Here is a 12,283-nt window from a genome sequence, read left to right on the forward strand (position 1 = left end):
TAGTAACCAGCTAGTCCTAAAAACTGGCGTATGTGTTTCGGAGTTTTCGGGGTTTCCTACTTTTCAACAATTTCTATCTTTGCCGGATCCACCTTAATACCTTCTTTGTTCACTATGTGACCGAGGAATTGAACTTCTTCCAACCAAAATGCACACTTTGAAAACTTAGCGTACAATTCTTCCTTCCTCAATACTTCTAACACCTTTCTCAAATGTTCACCGTGTTCTTGGTCATTCTTTTAGTAAATAAGTATGTCATCAATGAAAACAATGACAAACTTGTCAAGGTATGGTCCACACACTCGGTTCATAAGGTCCATGAACACAGCTGGTGCATTAGTTAAACCAAACGGCATGAACATAAACTCGTAATGACCGTAACTTGTTCTGAAAGCAGTCTTTGGAATATCATCTTCTTTCACCGGCATTTGATGATACCCGGAACGTAAGTCAATCTTTGAATAAACAGACGAGCCTTGTAGTTGATCAAATAAGTCATCGATTCTCGGTAGTGGGTAGCGGTTCTTGATGGTAAGTTTGTTCAACTCTCGGTAGTCGATACACAACCTGAATGTACCATCTTTCTTCTTGACAAACAAAACAGGAGCTCCCCACGGTGATGTGCATGGTCGAATGAAACCACGCTCTAAAATTTCTTGTAATTGGCTTTGCAGTTCTTTCATCTTGCTGGGTGCGAGTCTGTAAGGAGCATCAGCTATTGGTGCAGCTCCTGGTACAAGATCTATTTGAAATTCAACGGATCGATGTGGGGGTAATCCCGGTAATTCTTTCAGAAATACATCGGGAAATTCTTTTGCGACGGGAACATCATTGATGCTCTTTTCTTCAGTTTGTACTTTCTCGACGTGTGCTAGAACAGCATAGCAACCTTTTCTTATTAGTTTTTGTGCCTTCAAATTACTAATAAGATGTAGCTTCGTGTTGCCCTTTTCTCCGTACACCATTAAGGGTTTTCCTTTTTCTCGTATAATGCGAAATGCATTTTTGTAACAAATGATCTCTGCTTTCACTTCTTTCAACCAGTCCATACCGATTATCACATCAAAACTCCCTAACTCTATTGGTATCAAGTCAATCTTAAATGTTTCGCTAACCAGTTTAATTTCTCGATTCCGACATATATTATCTGCTGAAATTAATTTACCATTTGCTAATTCGAGTAAAAATTTTCTATCCAAAGGCGTCAATGGACAACTTAATTTAGCACAAAAATCTCTACTCATATAGCTTCTATCCGCACCCAAATCAAATAAAACGTAAGCAGATTTATTGTCAATAAGAAACGTACCCGTAACAAGCTCCGGGTCTTTCTGTGCCTCTGCCGCATTAATATTGAAAACTCTTCCACGGCCTTGTCCATTCGTGTTCTCCTGGTTCGGGAAATTTCTAATAATGTGGCCCGGTTTTCCACATTTATAACAAACTACATTGGCATAACTTGCTCCGACACTACTTGCTCCGCCATTACTCGTTCCGACACCATTTGTTCCTTTCGTTCTGTTAACCCCTGGTCCGTAGACCTCACACTTCGCCGCACTATGACCATTTCTTTTACACTTGTTGCAAAATTTGGTGCAGAACCCCGAGTGATACTTTTCACACCTTTGGCATAGCTGCTTCTGATTGTTGTTGTTGTTGCGATTATTACTGTTATTGGGATGATTGTTGTAGTTGTTGTTGTTGTTGTTGTTGTTGGGCCGTTTGTTGTAGTTGCGATTGATGTGGCGATTGTTGGGATAGTTGTTGTGATTAATGTTGTAATTGCTGTTGTTGTTGTATTGGTGATTCTTATCACCGTTTTCCTCCCACTTTCTTTTGACTTACTTCACATTGGCCTCTTCAGCAGTCTGTTCTTTAATTCTTTCTTTAATCTGGTTCACTAGTTTGTGAGCCATTCTACATGCCTGTTGTATGGAGGTGGGCTCGTGTGAACTTATATCTTCTTAGATTCTTTCCGGTAATCCTTTCACAAACACGGCGATCTTATCTTCCTCATCTTCGAACGCTCCCGGACACAATAGCATTAATTCTGTGAATCGTCTTTTGTACGTGGTAATATCAAATCCTTGGGTTCGTAACCCTCTAAGTTCTGTCTTGAGCTTATTGACCTCGGTTCTGGGACGGTACTTCTCGTTCATCAAGTGCTTGAATGCTGACCACGGTAGTGCGTAAGCATCATCTTGTCCCAGTTGCTCTAGATAGGTATTCCACCATGTTAACGCAGAACTTGTGAAGGTATGCGTAGCGTACTTCACTTTGTCCTCTTCAGTACACTTACTTATGGCAAACACCGATTCGACCTTCTCGGTCCACCGTTTCAATCCGATCGGTCCTTCGGTTCCATCAAATTCCAAAGGTTTGCAGGCAGTGAATTCTTTGTAGGTGCATCCTACACGATTTCCTGTACTGCTAGATCCAAGGTTATTGTTGGTATGTAGCGTAGCCTGTACTGCGGCTATGTTTGAAGCAAGAAAGGCACGAAATTCCTCTTCACTCATATTCAAGGTGTGTCGAGTAGTCGGTGCCATTTCCTTCAAAATAGTCAAATGAAACGAGTTAATCATATAGAATATCAAGAGTAGTCAATAGTATTTCGTAGCGTAATATGAACTTATTTATAAAAGCTCTTTCTTCATATTAGCATTTTATACTCTTTAATTCGGGTAGTGCCTACCCGTTAAGTTCATACTTAGTAGCTAACATACCATTTTAACTACTACAATTCTATATGAAAAACTAATCACTAAAAAATATATATCATATTCAAACCTTTATACAATAACTTGCAAACTTACAATACCGCTATTTTACATATAGCATGAAATATAGCACATAAAACTTTGATACAAAGTAGTTGCGAAGATAATTCTAGTTAATAAATAAGGCGTTCAGCAAAGGCAATAAAGACACGTAATTCATACGTCCAGAAACAAGTCATGCATTCTGGTTTTACTAATACCACTTCCCATCCTTGGTTTTGTGGAACATAACCGTTGTGACTGATAGTAAGACAATGTGTTGTAACGTTGTCAAAAGGATGAAGGTTACGTAATGACCAACAGTCTCGTAATAACCTAAAAACCTCATTTCTTACCCCAATTACCGACTCCGTCACTTGTGGGAACGTTTTGTTTAATAGTTATAGCCCGATGTTCTTGTTCTCACTTTGGTAAGAAGCGAACATTACTAACCCGTAAGCATAACATGCTTCTTTATGTTGCATGTTAGCTGCTTTTTCTAAATCACGAAGTCCTATATTTGGAAACATTGAGTCAAAATAATTTCTTAACCCGTTGCGTAAAATAGCATTTGGGTTCCCCGCAATATATGCGTCAAAGTAAACACATCGTAACTTATGGGTTTTCCAATGTGATATCCCCTATCTTTCAAACGAAAGCCTTTTATAAACCAAGGCATTCTTGGAACGTTCTTCGAATGTCTTACAAACTGATTTTGCCATAAATAGTTGTGCCGAGGAATTCTGATCGACTCTAGACAAGATTTCATCAATCATGTCTCCGGGTAAGTCTTCTAAAATATTGGGTTATCTATCCATTTTGTGTTTTTTATACTGTAAAATAGACAAGAGTTAGATTCATAAAAGATACTTATTAATACAAGCAATTTTTACATATATCGTAAAGCATAAGCACACTATATTACATATATTACACCGCACAAATACAACTATCTTATTCCGACTCACTCGTTTCTTCTTTTTCGAACTTGGTTCTTTTTGCTAAGTTTTTAGGGATATATGATGTTCCCCTAATACGAGCCATCGTTTTCCACATTGGTCTAGAAAAACCTGGTGGTTTAGAGGTTCCCGGGTTATTGTTACAACTTAAGAAATACGGGTGTTGACGATACATATAAAGTTCATCGGGGTTGGAATCAGATTTCTCTATTTTTATGCCCTTTCCCTTATTGTTCTCTTTTGCCTTTTTAAATTCAGTTGGGGTAATTTCTATAACATCATCGGAATCCTCGTCGGGATCCGATTCATCGGAGAATTGGTAATCCTCCCAATATTTTGCTTCCTTGGTGGAAACACCGTTGACCATAATTAACCTTGGTCGGTTGGTTGAGGATTTTCTTTTACTTAACCGTTTTATTATTTCCCCCACCGGTTCTATTTCTTCTTCCGGTTCCTCCTCCTCTAGTTCCGATTCTTCTTCCAGTTCCGATTCTTCTTCCGGTTCCTCTTCGGGAACTTGTGAATCAGTCCACGAATCATTCCAAATTACATTTGACTCTTCATTATTATTAGGTGAGTCAATGAGACTTGTATTAGAGGTAGACATCTATCACATAATATCAAACACGTTAAGAGATTAATATATCACATAATATTCACATGTTAAAAATATATAGTTTCCAACAAAATTTGTTAAGCAATCATTTTTCAAGTAAACACGGTCGAAGTCCAGACTCACTAATGCATCCTAACAAACTCGATAAGACACACTAATGCAAAATTCTGGTTCTCTAAGACCAACGCTCGGATACCAACTAAAATGTCCCGTTCTTATTGATTAAAAACGTTCCATATTAATTGATTTCGTTGCGAGGTTTTGACCTCTATATGAGACGTTTTTTTTCAAAGACTGCATTCATTTTTAAAACAAACCATAACCTTTATTTCATAAATAAATGTTTAAAAAGCTTTACGTAGATTATCAAATAATGATAATCTAAAATATCCTGTTTACACACGACCATTACATAATGGTTTACAATACAAATATGTTACATCGAAATCAGTTTCTTGAATGCAGTTTTTACACAATATCTTACAAACATGGACTCCAAATCTTGTCCTTATTTTAGTATGCAACAGCGGAAGCTCTTAGTATTCACCTGAGAATAAACATGCTTTAAACGTCAACAAAAATGTTGGTGAGTTATAGGTTTAACCTATATATATCAAATCGTAACAATAGACCATAAGATTTCATATTTCAATACACATCCCATACATAGAGAAAAAAATCATTTATATGGTGAACACCTGGTAACCGACATTAACAAGATGCATATATAAGAATATCCCCATCATTCCGGGACACCCTTCGGATATGATATAAATTTCGAAGTACTAAAGCATCCGGTACTTTGGATGGGTTTGTTAGGCCCAATAGATCTATCTTTAGGATTCGCGTCAATTAGGGTGTCTGTTCCCTAATTCTTAGATTACCAGACTTAATAAAAAGGGGCATATTCGATTTCGATAATTCAACCATAGAATGTAGTTTCACGTACTTGTGTCTATTTTGTAAATCATTTATAAAACCTGCATGTATTCTCATCCCAAAAATATTAAATTTTTAAAGTGGGACTATAACTCACTTTCACAGATTTTTACTTCGTCGGGAAGTAAGACTTGGCCACTGGTTGATTCACGAACCTATAACAATATATACATATATATCAAAGTATGTTCAAAATATATTTACAATACTTTTAATACATTTTGATGTTTTAAGTTTATTAAGTCAGCTGTCCTCGTTAGTAACCTACAACTAGTTGTCCACAGTTAGATGTACAGAAATAAATCGATAGATATTATCTTGAATCAATCTACGACCCAGTGTATACGTATCTCAGTATTGATCACAACTCAAACTATATATATATATATTTTGGAATCAACCTCAACCCTGTATAGCTAACTCCAACATTCACATATAGAGTGTCTATGGTTGTTTCGCAATATATATATAGATGGGTCAACATGATAGGTCGAAACATTGTATACGTGTCTATGGTATCTCAAGATTACATAATATACAATATAAGTTGATTAGGTTATGGTTGGAATAGATTTATTACTAACTTTCACGTAGGTAAAATGAGTAGTTTTTATCAATCTTGTTTTACTCGCCATTTCTTCGTTTTTAATCCGTTTTGAGTGATTCCAGTGGCCACGGTTTTGTATTGAACTTAAATTTTTGAATCTAAATAGAAAAAGTATAAGTTTATAGTCGGAAATACAAGTTACAAGTCATTTTTGAAAGAGGTAGTCATTTTCGTCGAAAGAACGACATCTTGATGACCATTTTGAAAAACATACTTTCACTTTGAGTTTAACCATGATTTTTAGATATAGTTTCATGTTCATAAGAAAAATAATTTTTCCAGAATTATAGCTTTTAAATCAAAGTTCTTCTTAGCTTTTAATTATCCCAACCAAAACAGCCCCCGGTTTTACTACGACGGCGTATATCCAGTTTTATGGTGTTTATCGTGTTTTCGGGTTTTAAATCATTAAGTTAGCATATCATATAGATATAGAACATGTGTTTAGTTGATTTTAAAAGTCTAGTTAGAAGGATTAACTTTATTTGCGAACAAGTTTAGAATTAACTAAACTATGTTCTAGTGATTACAAGTTTATAACGTTGAATAAGACAGCTTTTTATGTATGAATCGAATGATGTTATGAACATCATTACTACCTCAAGTTCCTTGGATAAACCTACTGGAAATAAGAAAAATGGATCTAACTTCAAAGGATCCTTGGATGGCTTGAAAGTTCTTGAAGCAGAATCATGACACGAAAACAATTTCAAGTAAGATTTCCACTCGAAATAAGATTGTTATAGTCATAGAAATTGAATTAAAGTTTGAATATGATTATTACCTTGTATTAGAAGGATAACCTACTGTAAGTAACAAAGGTTTCTTGATATTGGATGATTACTTGGAATGAATTTAGAAAACTTGGAAGTAAACTTGCAATCTTGGAAGTATTCTTGATTTTATGAAACTAGAACTTTTGGAATTTATGAAGAATACTTAGAACTTGAAGATAGAACTTGAGAGAGATCAATTAGATGAAGAAAATTGAAGAATGAAAGTGTTTGTAGGTGTTTTTGGTCGTTGGTGTATGGATTAGATATAAAGGATATGTAATTTTGTTTTCATGTAAATAAGTCATGAATGATTACTCATATTTTTGTAATTTTATGAGATATTTCATGCTAGTTGCCAAATGATGGTTCCCACATGTGTTAGGTGACTCACATGGGCTGCTAAGAGCTGATCATTGGAGTGTATATACCAATAGTACATACATCTAAAAGCTGTGTATTGTACGAGTACGAATACGGGTGCATACGAGTAGATTTGTTGATGAAACTAAACGAGGATGTAATTGTAAGCATTTTTGTTAAGTAGAAGTATTTTGATAAGTGTCTTGAAGTCTTTCAAAAGTGTATGAATACATATTAAAACACTACATGTATATACATTTTAACTGAGTCGTTAAGTCATCGTTAGTCGTTACATGTAAATGTTGTTTTGAAACCTTTAGGTTAACGATCTTGTTAAATGTTGTTAACCCATTGTTTATTATATCAAATGAGATGTTAAATTGTTATATTATCATGATATTATGATATATAATATATCTTAGTATGATATATATACAGTTAAATGTCGTTACAACGATAATCGTTACATACATGTCTCGTTTCGAAATCATTAAGTTAGTAGTCTTATTTTTACATATGTAATTCATCGTTAATACACTTAATGATACATTTACTTATCATTTAACATAATTAACCAAGTGTATCAATATCTTAATATGATTCATATGTACCTAGTAAGACGTTATAACGATAATCGTTATATATATCGTTTTCGAGTTTCTTAATTTAATAGTCTCATTTTTATGTATATAACTCATTGTTAAAATACCTAATGAGATACATACTTATAATAAAATCATGTTAACTATATATTTAACCATATATATGTCATCGTATAGTTTTTACAAGTTTTAACGTTCGTGAATCACCGGTCAACTTGGGTGGTCATTTGTCTATATGAAGCCTATTCCAATTAATCAAGTCTTAATAAGTTTGATTGCTTAACATGTTGGAAACACTTAATCATGTAAATATCAATTTCATTTAATATATATAAACATGGAAAAGTTCGGGTCACTACAGCCTATAAGTGTTGTAGCAAGGTTTAGGTATATCCATTCTATAAATAAATAAATAACTTGTGTAAAATTGTATCGTATTTAATATTATTTCATAATAAAATTAATAGTATTTCGTACTACACCTCGCACACATCAAGTATTTTTGGCGCCGCTGCCGGGGAACGCCATAGAATGCTATAATAAAAAAATTAGTTTTTAAACTATTTTTGTAAAAATATATTTACATAAGTTTAAATTTTAAAAAACTAAAATAAAAAAAAACATTAAAAAAAAGAAAAATATATATCTATATTTTTAAGAGTTTAAATTTAAAAGTTTTTTTTTAGTTTCAAAAACTAATAAGTTTTTTTATATAAGTTTTAGTTATATTATATTTTCTATAAAATAAGAAAATAAAAAAATCAAAGTAAAAAAAATAAAAGAAATCTGAATCTGCAAAATTTCGGCCTGCATCTGATCTGGACGTGCACTCCATGCGATCGCATGAGAGTGAAGGTCTAAACCCATGCAATCACATGGACTGATTTGACACATCTGAACTCTGCAGTACGATTAGGGTTTGTGTTTTATTAATTATTATTATTATTTTTAAACCTAATTAGGGTTAATTATTTTATTATTTAGTTTAGTTTTTAATTAATTTGTAATTTTAGTTTTAATTAGTTTTATTAAATTATAAATTAATATTTTTATAAATTAATAATATAAAAATAATGTTTTTATAAAAATAAGTAATTTTATCATTTTTTGTTTCTTTTTATAAATTGTATATTTTAAACATATAATTCGTAATTTGTATTTTTATCGTTCGTAATTAGTTTTAAGATTAGTTTTTGCCATAGTTATTTTATATTTCTAGATTTCTAGGCTTTGCCGTAAAATCCCTTAAGTGCTTTTTCTTTAGATTAAGACTTAGGCGCTTTAGAATTTTACGACGTCGCTTATCGCTTTAATAGTTAATAGATTTTAGTGCCTAATTAAGTTATTGTCGTTTTGGATATAGAATTCCTTTTAAGCCTTAATACCTTTAGATGCAAGTTTTAATATTTAGTTTTTAAACTTTTAAGTTTCGACGCTTATTTTTCGACCTTTTATTTTTCGACATTTTTCGACGCACTCTTTTTCTTTCTCATTTCTACGCTCTAGTTTTTAGGACATAGAATTTTCTTTACTTTTTTTAAATTTCGATGAAAAATTATTTTAAGCGGTTAAATTGAAAGACATGCAAAAATTTTCTGGTTCGTAGTAATAGTTGGATTTGTTAGTGACGAGTTGTGGGCTTCCGATTTAAAGGGTCCTGGCTACCTGCTACATCTATTGGCTATTCGAAACGTGGTCAAAATCAGAAAAGTCTATTAATTTGATAACTTATATAATTTTTTTTGTTTTTTATAACTAATAGGATATTCAGTGAATGCACCGAGCAAAACGTTCACCACCTTTCATACGTTCACCACCTGTAACTCGATCAAGACATCTAGCCAATATTGTCGCCGTTGATTTTTCTTTAGAATCATCATCTAGTCGACCGAGTACTCCAATTCAAATTTCCGATAATTCATTTTTTGAACCCGACCTCACAATTGAGAACCTGGAAGATATTCAGGGACAATTCAGAGATTCTGAACCACTAATCATTCCTCCTGAACCACAAATCATTCAACCAGAGATTGTCGAGGAAGAAACCATTAAATCAGAATCCTCTAGTGATTCAGATTCAACAAACTCAATCATGGAAAATCAGGAAGCTCTAAGTATGAAAGACTGAATGAGAGCTACACGCACTGGCCAAGGTCATGCCATTACTCAACCAGACATTAATGCGCCAGATTATGAAATCAAAGGACAAATCCTACACATGGTAACTAATCAATACCAATTTAGTGGTACGTCGAAGGAAGATCCAAACGAACATCTTCGTACCTTTAATAGGATATGTACTCTATTTAAAATCAGAGAAGTTGAGGATGAATAGATCTATCTCGTGTTATTTCCCCGGACTTTAAAGGGAGAAGCTAAAGATAGGTTAGAACCGTTACCTGAAGAGGCGATTGATACATGGGATGTTTTAGTTGAGAAATTTCTTAAAAGATTCTTTCCGGCATCTAAAGCCGTGAGACTTCAAGGAGAAATTGTTACGTTCACACAAAAGCCAAATGAAACTCTATATGAGGCGTGGACAAGATTTGAAAAGTTGTTGAGAGGATGTCCTCAACATGGTTTAGACACTTATCAAATAGTACAAATATTCTACCAAGGATGCGACATTACTACACGAAAAGACATCGACATAGCAGCTGGTGGTTCCATTATGAAGAAAACCGCAACTGAAGCTTACAAAATTATTGATAACACTGCTTCCACTCACATGAGTGGCACCAGGAAAAAGATATTCCTCGTTCATCTTAAGCGGCTAGAGCCGATTCTAGCCATGACTTTGATTCCATTTCCGCAAAGATAGATGCTTTCGAGAGGCGAATGGAAAAGATGACTAAAGATATTTACGCAATTAGAATTAGTTGTGAGCAGTGTGGAGGACCACATTTGACAAAAGATTGTCTCAGTATTGAACAAACAATGGAACAAAGATAGAATGTTTCATACATGAACCAAAAGACTGGAAATAATTATCAGAATAATTATCAACCGCCAAGACCGAACTACAATCAAAATTAGAATTATAACCGAAATGTTCCATACAACAACCAACAAGGTCCTAGTAATCAACAAGTATCTAATAATACTTACAACCAGTAAAGACCTATTTTTCCAAATAAACCACCACAAACCGATGATAAAAAGCCAAATTTAGAAGATATGATGTCGAAGCTAGTTGAATCTCAAATGTAGTTTTTCACATCTCAAAAACAAACTAATGAACAAAATGCTCAAGCATTTAGAAATCAACAAGCTTCTATTCAAAATCTGGAAAAAGAAGTAAGTAACCTAGCAAGGTTGATAGGTGAAAGAAAATCGGGGAGTCTACCTAGCGATACAAATGCTAACCCCCGAAATGAAATAGCTAAAGCCATTATCACAAGAAGTGGTATTACACTTAAACCACCTGAAATACCTGTAATTTCTGATGACTCTATTCCTACTACACATGCACCACAGCCTGAGCAAGATAAGAAAATAGAGCCGGTAGTTGAAAAGGTTAATGAAGATAATATAGTTAAGGCTAAACCTTATGTTAAACCATACCAACCACCGCTTCTTTACCCAAGTAAAATGAGAAAAGAAAGATTTGAAGCCGAGCAATCCAAATTTTTGGATATGTTTAAACAAATAAATGTCAATCTTCCTTTCATTGATGTAATTTCAGGAATGCCAAGATATGCTAAATTCTTGAAAGATCTAATCACAAATAGAAAGAAAATGAAAGAACTCTCGGCTGCTACAATGAATGCTAATTGTTCTGCAGTGCTGTTGAATAAGCTACCAGAAAAACTCTCTGATCCAGGAAGTTTCACAATTCCATATTTTCTGGGTAGTCTTAGTTCAATAGAAGCACTGGAAGACTTAGGTGCTAGTATAAATCTAATGCCATATTCATTATACGCTAAACTAGACCTTGGAGAATTGAAACCAACACGAATAAGCATACAACTAGCCAACCGATCAGTAAAAAATCCTAGAGGGATAATGGAGAACATGCTAGTTAAAGTTGGTACTTTAGTATTTCCAGTAGACTTTGTTATTTTGGACATGGAAGAAGATTCTCGAGTTCCTCTCATATTAGGAAGACCATTCTTAAACACGGCTAAAGCAATAATAGACATGTTTGGTAAGAAACTGACCCTAAGTATAGAGGACGAGAGTGTTACCTTTTTTGTTGATAGAGCCATGCAACAACCGCAATCTGCAGATGATACATGTTATTATATTCAAACTATAGATTCACATGCAGAATTGTTACAAGAATTTCCAGAATTACAAGGAACAAGAGAATGTTCTTTAGGAGAAGGAACATAACCAATTGATGAAGCTGAAATATTAGCCGCACTCATTGCTAATGAATACGAACCAACAACTGAAGAACTTCAAATGCTAAAAGAGGAAGACAAATATCGATATAAATCATCGATAGAAGAACCACCGATATTAGAGTTAAAGCCACTTCTAAACCATTTGGAATACGCTTATTTACATGGTGAATCTGAAATACCTGTAATAATATCGTCTTCTCTTACGAATAATGAAAAATCTCAACTCATTTCTGTGCTAAAAGCTCATAAATAAGCTATTGCATGGAAGATTCATGACATTAAAGGCATGAGTCCTTCGTATTGCACACATAAAATC

General features: G+C 33.9%; 1 non-coding gene across 1 annotated transcript; it reads right to left on the reverse strand.

The window, feature by feature from the left end:
* Positions 1-10,094: 10,094 nt before the first annotated feature.
* On the reverse strand, positions 10,095-10,201 carry LOC139887058 (small nucleolar RNA R71). Its single transcript, XR_011772908.1, has one exon. It is a non-coding gene; the product is annotated as a small nucleolar RNA R71 (small nucleolar RNA).
* Between the last annotated feature and the right edge of the window lie 2,082 nt (positions 10,202-12,283).

Source organism: Rutidosis leptorrhynchoides, chromosome 1, assembly GCF_046630445.1.
Source record: "Rutidosis leptorrhynchoides isolate AG116_Rl617_1_P2 chromosome 1, CSIRO_AGI_Rlap_v1, whole genome shotgun sequence".
Lineage (NCBI taxonomy): Eukaryota > Viridiplantae > Streptophyta > Magnoliopsida > Asterales > Asteraceae > Rutidosis > Rutidosis leptorrhynchoides.